We start from the raw sequence: 13,216 nt of genomic DNA, 5'->3' as shown, positions 1-13,216 counted from the left end.
TATGTTGGGGGCATGGTCAATGTGGGGCATTGATACATACATTATAATAAAACATTACATTTATCAGGCCCTCCCTATCATGCCACCCCCCACCCCAGAAACACATTACAACACCCCCAGCCCACTGCACTTATCTATGCTTCTGATGCTGCTGACATCCAGCAGGGTGGGAACTTCCTGTAGAGTGAGCAGGGAAGCTCTTAGTCTCACAAGATTAATAAATCTCATGAGACTTAGAGCTCCTCGGCTTGCTCTACAGGCTGTGTCCTATCCAGGAACTGGGAGTAGCTATCCGCTCCCTCCTGCTAACCAGAGCTGGATTTAGGCTCAGGGGGCCCTAGGCACTTAAGACAGGGGGGCTCCTATGATGTAATATGGTTATTAGACACATTTTCAACAAATACACAGACAATACTGTGAGCACTACTATTAGGTGCACACAGTTCTGCCTTCACAAGCAGTACAATGTGAAGTAGTACATACCTCCCAACTGTCCTTGCAGTCAGACCAAATCCTGACTAAGCGGGACATTCACCCACCAAATTCAGGACAGTTGGCAGAATGTCCTGGTCTCTCTTACCTGTCTTGTCATTGTCTCCACTTGTGGCTGCTGGTGTCTTTAGATCAGTTGCTGCTTGTCTGAATCCTGGAATGTTGGGGGCCCTATTTGGAAAAAAAAATGGTTACATGAAATTTAGAAAACTCCAACCAGCAGCTGTGTTAAATCAATATAACACCTACGTTTTAAAATTAGGCCTTACTCCAGCCCCAACATTAAAATGATAGAATTCACATTTGTTAAATACATCTATTTCCCTCCAACTAGCCCTGACATTAAATAGTATATACATTTAATAAATAGACCTATTTCCCTACAACCAGCCCCAACATTAAATTAATAGTATTCCCATTTAATAAATAAACCGCTTTCCCTCCCTCCAAACAATCCCAGCAAGAAATTAAATAGCATTTATATTTAATAAAAATAACCATTTCCCACAACCATCTCAGGCATTAAATAATTCATAATTTCATTTAGTAAATATACCTAATTTTCCCCAAACAGCCCCACATTCACTTAATAGCACACATTATAGTCATATACTGTCCCCCACACACATTATAGTCATATACTGTCCCCCAGATACATTATAGTCATATACTGTCCACCACACACATTACAGTCATATACTGTCCCCCCACATACATTACAGTCATATACTGTCTCCCCACACACATTACAGTCATATACTGTCCCCCACACACATTATAGTCATATACTGTCCCCCACACACATTACAGTCATATACTGTCCCCCCACATACATTACAGTCATATACTGTCCCCCCACATACATTACAGTCATATACTGTCCCCACACACACATTACAGTCATATACTGTCCCCCCACACACATTATAGTCATATACTGTCCCACACACATTATAGTCATATACTGTCCCACACACACATTACAGTCATATACTGTCCCCCCACACACATTATAATCATATACTGTCCCCCACACACATTACAGTCATATACTGTCCCCCACACACATTATAGTCATATACTGTCCCCCCCACACACATTGGCCATTTTTTATTTTTCCCCTCCTACAGCCATTGCAGACATTTTCACCCCCAATTCCCCCTGCAGATATTGCCACTCACCCCCCCAATCCCTCTGCAGACATTGTCACTCACCCCCCCTTCCCCCTGCAGACATTGTCACTCACCCCCCCTTCCCCCTGCCAGACATTGTCTCTCACACCCCCCCTTCCCCCTGCAGACATTGTCCCTCACCCACCCTTACCCCTGCCGACATTGTCCCTCACACCCCCCATTCCCCCTGCAGACATTTTCAATCACTTCTCCCGTACAGTCTCCCCGTGCAGTTATTTTTACTCATTCCCCCCCCCTCCCTCCCTCCCCTGCAGTACCTGTCACTATCCCCAGACACACCAACTCACCTCAACACCCTGCACGCTCAACTGACCGAGGGCTCCTAGACGGCTGCGTGACGTCATGACGTTACATCGCGCGGCCGCGCGGAAGTTAAAAAAAAGAACTGGAAGCGCAGGGACCGGACCGGCCCATACAGCCATCGGCCCTTCTGGCAAATGCCAGAAGTGCCAGATGGCCAGTCTGGCCCTGCATACAAGGCAAGAGCATCACCAGTCAGTAAGTTTCTAACGGCCAATAGAAAATGCTCTTCAGATTGAGAAACAGCCTGTTGAACCGTCTTCTTCTACAACAGTGTATGCTTCTGGGGAGAGTAAGGGTATAGAGAATATGAGGAGGAGAAAAGATAAATCCTCTCATATGCCTGAAGGTGAATGGAGTCTTGTTAAAACTGCTGGTTGGATGAATTTGAATTGGAGCAGGAGTTGAAAAGAGTCAGACAGGCATGTGATGCAGAGTCAAAAGAGGTCCACCAACAAAATAAAGGTCTCTTCCTGAGAAGGAGCAAGTAGAGTCCAATATGGAAAAGGGAGGTCGTCAAGGTGGATCTGTCTCGGACTTATAATGATGACTAATTTTTCTGCTGCTCTTTTTGTCTCTTGCACTAATGGCAGATTTTTCCTTACGAGTGATGATTATCTCCAGCAATGTGAATAGCATTAAGCTCAGAAAAACCCGGCATGCAGTCTATAACAATCTGAAATATCTGGATGCAGATGTGTTCGTTTATGGGAGACACGCTTATCTACAGTAGAACAGTTACGTGAAGCTCAGCGATATTGACAAACAGGTCCATCTCTCTGGTTGCTAGCTGTGGAGTCATATGCAGGAGCTGCAATTCTCTTTAACACTCAGGATGTCATTATATATAGATTGACAGAAGTATTGATGGGTAGATGTCTGCTTTTGGAGGTAACCCTTTAGAGCAGGGGATTTAGGCTCATCAATATTTATGGACCACAGACAGTGCCAGAAAGAATCAGTTTATTCTAGGAAGTTAATCAGTATCTCTTTACATCTGTTCCAGTGGTTATGACTGAGGATTTTAGTGTTGTTAGGATGCAAAGTGACATATCCTCTGGTAGAATGTTGAATCAAGATTCCAAGGTCCTAAACACAATTATTTTGCATGCCGGCATAGGTGATGTTTTTAAACAAGATGGAGAAAACCAGGCTTCACTTACTCTTGTGTTGGAAGAAGTAGCAAAATAGAGATTGGCTTTTGTGAGTGCTACAGAAGATATTAATAGGATGAGTGAAAAATTAGTTCCTTATTCTGATCATGTGGCCCTGTATTTCTACCTGGGTCCTAGAAAGCACCCAGACGTAGGTAGAGGGCTGTGGAGACTTAATGCCAGTTTGTTAGAGTATCCTGTTGTACAGGGTCCGGTAAAATCCCTCATAGAGCGACAACAAGAAAGGCTGGATTGTTATGAGAGCAGTGCTGATTGGTGGGAGGATGTTAAGAAGGATATTGTTTCTCTATTCAAGAGGCTGTTAGATAGTGGAAAGAGTAAATAAAGCCAGTATCTAAGACGTCATAAGGAATTAGAATCACTTTATTCGGAGGGTAGAGATGCAGGACTAAAGATTAACCAGCAGAAGTCTAAGATAAGACTTCAACAGTACAGCAGATACAAATATTCGACCCTGGAAAGAGATTATTGATCCCCAAGGGTACATGATTCTTTTGAAAATTTCAGAGAGAGAGAGCAGCAAAAAAATTGATAGTAAGTTTCATTGACTCCCGCGGTAATTATTATTATTACTATTATTATTAGCCCTTATTTATATGGGGCGCCACAAAATATCCCGCAGCGCCGTGCAGAGACAGACATAAGACCATACCAGGTCAAACAGTACCGAACATTAAACAAGTTTTACAAGGACTTCAAACACTCCAAACATAGCTTACATAGTGAAGTAGGAGCTGAAGAACAGGTAGATAAACACTTAATTTACACGAGTCTCAGGTGGGTATTTTGAGAGTGGTGAAATTATACTATGCTGACTTGTTTCAGAAATCTTTTCTTTTTGGATAAAGAAAAGATGGCTCAGCACTTGAAGGCAACTCCTAAACCTAATATTGATCATTTGGACTTTCTCCCTGTGACAAGGTGGACCGCCTATGCCACCCTGTCTGTTGTTGCTGGGAACTGGCTGGGCTTACTTTGCCACCATCCCCTTTCGTTATTCCGAATAAGCCCCTCCTGCCGCAGTAGGAGGAGCCTGCAGCCACCACTGGACTCCTTTATGGCATCCATAAATGAGTCCAGTGCTGGATGGTAGAGATGGTAGTCTCAAGAGGAGTAGATAGATGCAGAACTACCTCCCACCATATCTGGATTCTGGTCTCAAGTCTCTGAGGAAGTGGGAAATATTATCATGAGAATAAGTAAAGAAAAAAAAACTATATTAAAGTATGCAGGTCCTTCTTTTGTTACCAGCTTGCACTCAGAGACTGTGTGGATAGAAGTTTGCAGGAAAGTTGAAAGCTTCATAAATGAGTTGAGACTTCCTGCAAATTTTTTTGACCAAGCTTGGTTGTCATATGGTAAGATGTTTGTCAGAGGTAATTTAAAATCTTAAGTTTTTCAGATAGGAATTATCCTCTGGGTTGTCATTAGGAGGAAACAATGCAACATTTTAGAGTTGATCGCTGGGGAAGCACAACATTATGAAAGGAAATAGCAGATAGACTTAGGATCAAGAGCTTACAGTCTCTGAAATACTTGGATATAGTCTATGGAATTTCATCAACTATAAATGGTATAGAGAGAGGGTCGATGTAACCCTTTAGAACAATTGTAATATATTACCACTGGCATACAAGAACGAGAGTAGTGATTAACCATGAGCCTTTCCTATATCTGAAGGCCGTAAATCTCATTTTGTCAGAACTGAGGTGGGTTAAATCTTTAGAGGTGAAGAAAAATAGTATGTAAAAGTATGGGAAGGTACTTATTTGAATGAATATGTCTGATGTTGATCATCCATTTTCCCCAATAGCTATGGACTCAAGTTAAGTTTTTTATTTATTTATTTATTTATTTACAGGAACTGATATTGTAATACTGTTAATGCTTTTAGGAAGGTAACCAAACTGTAAATATGTGGATTTTTTTTGTAGAGTAGCTATGAAAGGATTATAGTTGTCCCATTGTACTTCAGTTGTGTTTTTTATCAATAAAAATCACACATATATATATATATATATATATATATATATATATATATATATATATACACATGGTATGGTAAAACATGGTATGGTATGGTGTTTTAATATATATATATATATATACACATACACACATATATATATATACATATATATATTTATATTTATATATATATAAATATATATAAATATATATATATATATATATATATATATATATATATATACATACACAAACACACTCGTATATATTATATATATATATATATATATATATGGTAAAACACAACTGTGTCAAATATTTATTTCAACTGATTTGTGTTGATAGTGCTAACTTTATCTCTGCAAACAAACTATTCTTAAATACATAAGAGATATAAACGATATTCAGTAGGCTTTGGCAAATCTACATGTATGGACAAATAAAATAATCTTACTGTACATCAGTTGTTTCAAAAACCAAATTTAAACATGAGGATAACCTTAAGAAACAGACTTTGGTTGTTGTTGTGTTTTTTTTAAGATAAAAAATGTGTAATTATTAGATATTAGTTATTCTCTGCACAATATGATAATTATTGACGCCCAGGACATTTTTATTACCTATCCATGATAACCCTCGAAATTATTTAGAGATAAATAAGTAAATGACAACATCACAGCTTCAAGTGGTTTACAATTGCTAACAAAATATCTCATTTTTCGTATCAATTAAAATGTTAGGGATGCATATGGCATTCCAAGCATCCACCTGTGGTCCTCAGCTTCTTCCTGCTTTATTGTCAGATTTGTTATTATAACTTATAAAGTTTCTTGATATTTTATTACATATAGGTGTCTCTTTCTTTGACTAAGTGTATTAATTAAAAATGAATTAAGTAGATATGGATTTATTACTGAGATTATGGGTAATGTGCAGACCTTTTGAAGGTTGAGGGCCGCCCATGTGACCCCTGAGGTTGCCTATCAGTGCTGTACAGCATATCTTACAACAATGTATGAGTGTAAATTGTTTTATTGTGCAACACTACCTGGACTTTCCAAATAAGTTCCTATTTTGTAGTGCTTTCTTTAATTGAATAAAACTATTGGAAGCATTACTGTTGCAAACACTCTTGATATATACTAGCGTGCAAAAATCTCCAGAGGTCTCACACCCTCTTAACACGGTTGCCTTCTCTGCTGCAAGGGAGAAACGAGCACTTTCAACAACAGAATGTGTCAACTTTTTGTGTTATATTTTGATAGAGGATTGTCACATATAACATTTCAAGGGCATGTAATGCATTAACAAGTAGGTAACATACCTAAATATGTAACATACCTAAATACTGACATCTAATAAAATGAGAGATACTTTACGATACAGGTAACGGGATATATCGAGCACCAGATTTCACTCATTCTGGTCATACCATTTATAATCACACAGTACTTGTTTATATGTCAACATCATCATCATCAATTTATTTATATAGTGCCAGCAAGTTCTGCAGCGCTTTACAATTGGGAACAACCATTTATAAGACAATACTGGGTAATACATACAGACAGAGAGGTAAGAGAACCCTGCTCACAAGCTTACAATCTATAGGACAATGGGAGTTTGAAACACAGGGGCATGTGCTACATCATATTGCACATTGGACCAGGTAGAATGCAAAGGTAAAAAGTATGGAGTGGGCTGTGTGATCAGTCACACAGCAATGTTGGTCGGAGGGTTGTTGTATTGTGTTAGCTGTGTAGAGGGTGGTAATAGGGTAATCTAGGGAGATTAAGATGGTGGTTGAGGAATATCATAAACTTGCCTGAAGAGGTGGGTTTTCAGAGAACGGTTGAAGGTTTGAAGACTAGAGGAAAGTCTTATTGTGCGAGGGAGGGATTTCCACAAAGTGGGTGGAGTCCGAAAAAAGTCCTGTAACCGGGAATGTGAGGATGTGATGAGAGTGGAAGAGAGACGCAGATCTTGTGCAGAACGGAGGTGTCGAGTCGAGAGATATTTTGAGACAAGTGAGGAGATGTATGTCAGTGCAATTTTGTTGACGGCCTTGTATGTTAGTAGAATAATTTTATAATGGATTCGTTGAAATACAGGCAACCAATGTAGAGACTGAGAGTGACTCAGCAGAGGAAGAATGGTTTGCAAGGAAAATCAATCTAGCCGCTGCGTGCATAAAAGATTGTAGGGGTTCAAGTCTGATTATGGGAAGACCAGTAAGGAGGAAATTGCAATAGTTGATGCGGGAGATGATGAGTGCATGAGTTTTTACAGTGTCTTGTGTGAGATATGTGTGTATTCTGGAAATATTCATTAGAAGTATGTAACATGATTTAGATATAGAGTCGATGTGGAGAATAAATGATAGTTGTGAGTCAAGGATTACACCTAGGCAGCGAACTTGCGGGTGGGATTTCTGGTTATGTCATCAACAGAAATAGAAATGTCAGACAGGAAGCTTCTGTTTTTGGGTGGGAAAATTATTAATTCAGTTTTTGAAAGATGTGGCCATGAACGAAGCACCCAACTATAATGTAACTAACATAATAAGAAATAGTGGTTATGTAGCGCCAATGTGTGCTATACATTTACAGATAAACATTTTTTTTAGATAAAAATTTAGGGACACTCCACAGTTTAGGCATCCCTCATCAGTGGCAAACACAAGATTTCTAAAGAGGGTATTTCCAAATGCTTGATTTCAGAAAGATAAAGAAAAATAAACTTCTACTATAAATATAATGTTCTCGAATAATAACCGTGATTGATATTAGTGACCACTTATCTTGCAAGTAATACTCATACTGAGAAAGCTACTGAGAAGTGTTTTTTATCAGTTACACTGTGGTTCCGCTCATGTGCTGGAGGCATACCATGCAAGATGGGGATCACGGTGTTACGGTCACAGGGGGTCCCTCAGTTAGGATTAGCACAGGCCTAGCAGGGAGCGGAAACTAACAGCCCCCTGGTCTTTGCCAAGAACTGCCGCAAAGCGGGATGGGCTTAGCTGCTGGGAGACTGCAGGTCACGGCACCTGGTTCAGGCCCTAACGTGAGAGAAAGAAAGAAGAAGCAAGTGTCCGAGACCAAATACAGGAATGTGGATGGGTAAGTTTCGTTACACACGGTCAGAGCATGAAATAAGCAGCGGTATATCATAAGTGGAAGACATAGAGCTGGTTTTACAACTGGGGACGCCCAGGGAAAATATCAAGCAGATAGTGCTATAAATCTATGTAAAAATACTTTACCCAGGATATACAGAACAAAGACAATGTGTAATAGCTGCTGAAAATCACATAAAGAGAACTGGTACTGTGCAAATGGCCAAATGTAAAACAAAGCAAAACATTTCAGAATTGCAAATAGAGCAGAAATTAGGCAGTAGAGAGTAATGACAACTAGAAAGTGTAAAGTAAAATGTACATAAATGTAATAAAATGTTTAATAAAAAAAAGAATAAGGCATAACATAAGCTTTAAGTCAATGTAAAATCCCAACATTAATATCAACCCCCTTTATGTAAATCTTATAATTAATAAATACTACTTTACAGAGTTTATATTAATCACACCCAATTCAAATAATAAAAAAATCCTAAAATTTGAGTAATAGTCACCCAGGGCTTCACATCAAGACACTAAAAAGGATAAGGGGGCATTTTTTTTTCTACATTTACATTTTTTCTATAGCTGAAACACAGTAGAGCACTTGATCAAAAATACAAGTTAAAAAATACACTAAGGCCAAAAAAGTAAGATCAGTGAATGGTGGACATTTTTTTCGAGGCCAATATATATTAAAGCATAGGCAGATGGTCACAAAAATGATTCATAGGGGTATATTTACTAAACTGCGGGTTTGAAAAAGTGGAGATGTTGCCTATGGCGACCAATCAGATTCTAGCTGTCATTTTGAAGAATGCACTAAATAAATGAAAGCTAGAATCTGATAGGTTGCCATAGGCAACATCTCCACTTTTTCAAACCCGCCGTTTAGTAAATCTAGCCCATAGACTGTAGAAAATGTGTTCTAGTACACTTAATACAGGTACTGGGTGGTAGTTCACTATAAGTTGAAAATTAGTAACAACAAATTTAATACAGAATTTCTCCTTGTTTTTTTAAGCATCTCAAGCTGCTTAAAATAAAATAAAAGCCACTAAATTGCTTGAATTATTTGCCACTGACTTAATTCTGGCCTTAATTATTTTAGGATTAAAAAAGATTGGTAGTAAGCAAGAAAAACATTTCATGAGATTCCCCATGTATTTCATGTAGTTCTTACCTTTTCTTAACTTTTTTTATATACTTGATCAGCTTATAGTGTATTTTTCTTCCTTATATAGTCTTCAGGTAACCAACCATCTGGATTTATCCCCACGTTGGAAAAGAAAGCACAAATCACTGGAAAAAAATGGAAAAAAATAGATTATTAGATCGTCTTTATGGTAGATACACCTTTATCTTACAATGACATGATATTTTATTATGATAAAATATGGGTACATTACTAAAGCAGATATGAAGTTAGGGGGACTTCATTGCTAAAGCGGCAAGTCACAATGGTTAGAATAGCAATGACACTATCTTCTACTGGGATCTTACTAGGATCCGCAACGCTATTAAGAGGGAGACTTTAGTATCTGTGAGACACAATATACTTTATTGTACGGGTCGCCTTCAGACTATATTGATAGACTGGTCATAATCACAAGTGCAGATTTACCTATGTATTTCTCTTAGGTACAGATCTAGCTAGCATTCATTCCATTCACTATAGTCTCAACAGCGATACTTGCAGTGGTATCACATTTGACCAACTGACCTCTTACATCTCCCAGCTCCTGTTATAGTATCCACTACCGAGGATACATTTCATTTATTGACATAGTCCTTGCTGTTATATATGAGAATACATTAACCCTTCATTAGACAGCAAAAATGAAATATGAACAACATCTTCAGCAAGCAATATATTTTGTAGAATGTAAATATACTCTTAATGGGACATAGCACCCAGCAACAAGACACCAGCAATTCTGAGTCAGAATTAGATTTCAGACTACTGTATCATACAATCCAGCACAAAAAACTATTGCAGAGAGAAGAAATCATATTATCCGTGAAAGTGAAAGAAGTATGCACTTTAATATAGACATGCCAATACGTACTAGAGAGCAACAGCCTTCTATCTAAGAAGCTGTTTGATTGGAAAGGCTACTGAGAAAACTCCATAGGAGTTATGTAATGGAAGGATACCTGACTTGCAGCACATTAATATTTGGAAGCAAAGATTATGTACATGATCCTAAAGAATATCATACAGAGCGGGAAGCTTGGGCAAAGGAATGCATACTTTGTCAGCTTCAGCAAACATCAAAATAATGTAGGGGTGTGATGATAGATAAACAGCAGCATGGAGAAAAGCATGTATTTGTGAGCCAAGGGTTGTACAGTTTGATCGGAGTAGTTGGATGGATTGGGTTCTTGCTAAGTTTTCCTAGTTTTACACTTAAGTGAAAAAATTAGATTTAATTTTATGAAATGGGACTAATCCGCTACCTTCTTGAGAGGATATATTTATGGAGGCAGTCCCCATTTTATGAACAGGAGCGCAATGTTTTTCTCCCTGCAAAAGTACTTGCATTTTTCTGCTGGTAAAGGGCGCTGGAAACCCATTCTTGCTCCAATACTTTTGCAATCATGCCTCATGTGGGAGGAGGTGTTGTTAATCCACGGGGTGTGAGTAATTTAATGTCAGTTGGACATTTTGCATGCTATAATGTCATCTTAAGAAAAGGAACCATGGTATCTCTGAAACATTTATCAGTAATGTTTGCACTATTGTAAAGGAGTTTAGTGGTCGTACACTTTTAATTGAACAAATTTTGCAACTTTCAGATGTACTTTTGCTTTACATTTATAGGCGCACGTTGACTAATGAAAAGTAAACAAATTTTCTAACATTCAGAAGTGACAAGTATTATAAATATGGCCCCAATATCTCTCATAAGTAGTTAAAACATGAATGAAACTAAGCGGAGTGGTATTTTATAGTAAAATATAAATGTTCGGTGTAATAAAAGGGAAGTAGGATGAATTTTTTTTAACAGTTTCCACCATGCACATTTTCTGGAGAACCTATCAACCTTCAAATGTGGAGTTTTTCCAAATACCAGGAAATGGGAGGACGCCTTGAAATGTGCTTAGCACCCATGTATAAAAAGTAGTATGGGGTGCATTTCTTGCAGTTTATAAATTACCCTTTGTGTCTCTAAAGCTTCATGAAATGACAAAAACAGTCCATCAGTGACAGAATTACATGACTGCTTATATAATACCTTTATGCATAATGCAATCTCCATGCTTAGTATGGATCTTGTCTATTGATTGCCTTTTGTCATTTTTTTTTTGCAAAAAAACAACAAAATAAAAAAAAGTTAAAAAAGAAGTTTAACCAATAATACAGGAAAAAGAACAAAGTGTTACTGAAATTAAAGTGATTCTATTACTGAAGACAAAAATTCCACCTACATTGTATCTTCAGTCAAAAGATTTATTTACAAGATGATATAAGAGCATTACACCTAAGTGTTTATTCTACATAATTCAAAAAAGCAACAGCACCTTAGCCAGAGTCATGATAAGAAGAAAACGTTCTATGAATCAGAAACAAATATTGATTAAGGCTGTAGGTGAAGATACACAATATCTACAGTCACCTTCATGAAAGCATGCAAAATATGCAGTGCAGAGAGGGGACTATATGTAATAAAGCCTCTCCAGGACTGAAGAGATCAGGTTCAGGATGGGACTTGCATGAAAAGTAGCTATTGAGTGAGCTTGTCAAAATTATATTTACCCACTTACAGATGCATCAACTAAATCTCTGCTATTCACAAATAATTAAGTAGTTTTGTCTCTAATGGCAGTATTTGGTGTTGATAGCGCTGAGAAAAATAATACAGGTGCATTCTGGGAACTCCAGTAATATGATATATTGTAAATTCTTCTCTGTTTGTAATACATACAAAAGAATCAATATTTTTATACTTTGCAGCAATAAAATGTTGCAAGGGAATAATCTACCAGCTACTGTAAAATATAAGGATATTGGAAACCTCTGAGGATCTCAGTGATCATATGACAGAGTGTGTTTGTAAAGGTCAGGGAATGGCAAGGTGACTTCTAACAAACCAATTTGCTTTTATAAAGACAGGTGTATCAGCACATGAGATGGAGCTCCCATGTTTTTGTTCAAAATAAAAATGTAGATGGTCAAAGGGACCATTGCTTTGAACATTGTGCTGTAGTACATTTTAAATAATGAACAGAGATTAAGCAAATGAATTGTATGGATAAAATGCAATGTGAATGAGGACTAACCCTACCTTAAATAACTATTGTTATATGTATTAGATGGGAAAAATCTTCAAGCTCCTCATGCTATATAGTAGCATGTTGAGAACAGTTAACCTGTATTTCATCACAGATATTAAATGTCTATTATATTTTATCTGATACACAATTATTTTTCAGCAGCCCGTTTCAATTTTCTTTTATACATCTTTCTAGGGTTCATCTTTTTCCTGTCTACATACTCAGTTGTTTTACAAAGAAAACCTTCAAAAAGAAACTCTCAACTAAAGGGAGAGAAAGGAAAATAGAAAGATAACAGAGTTACACCTTCTCGCCAGATAAGAATGAGCCGTGTCAATATAACGCAGTCTGCAAAAGCCTGATAATGTATATCTAATATTTTTATAGTTCATCCAGCTCTTCTAACTTAATGGAGATAAAAAATAGTATTTACAAGGTCAAACACAAGGACATAAACATTAAGTAGAAGGTATTCTTGCAGACAGGGACATCATGTGCAACTTCTGAGACACTTGTAGTCTGCTCATTGCTTTATGGCTTCTTTTTCATCAATTATATCTATTGCAATTTCATGCAGTTCAATGACAACAACCCAAATCTATAAAATGGAAGGATTTCTAGAAACAACAAGAAAATGTGACCAGGTATATGTTCACTATTGCAATTGAGAAACCAATTATAAATATTACTTA

The 13,216-nt window shown here is 37.5% G+C and overlaps 1 protein-coding gene across 3 annotated transcripts in view; it reads right to left on the bottom strand.

The window, feature by feature from the left end:
- Nucleotides 1-13,216, bottom strand: part of SYT1 (synaptotagmin 1) — a 530,829-nt gene that overhangs the window by 447,759 nt on the left and 69,854 nt on the right. For all 3 annotated transcript variants that reach the window (XM_075209585.1, XM_075209583.1, XM_075209587.1), the window contains exon 2: nucleotides 9,430-9,548. The gene's annotated coding sequence lies outside the window, so the exon portion shown is untranslated. The remainder of the gene's footprint in view (nucleotides 1-9,429; nucleotides 9,549-13,216) is intronic.

The sequence above is a fragment of the Mixophyes fleayi genome, chromosome 4 (assembly GCF_038048845.1).
Source record: "Mixophyes fleayi isolate aMixFle1 chromosome 4, aMixFle1.hap1, whole genome shotgun sequence".
Lineage (NCBI taxonomy): Eukaryota > Metazoa > Chordata > Amphibia > Anura > Limnodynastidae > Mixophyes > Mixophyes fleayi.
This window is presented reverse-complemented; position numbering and strand designations above follow the sequence as displayed.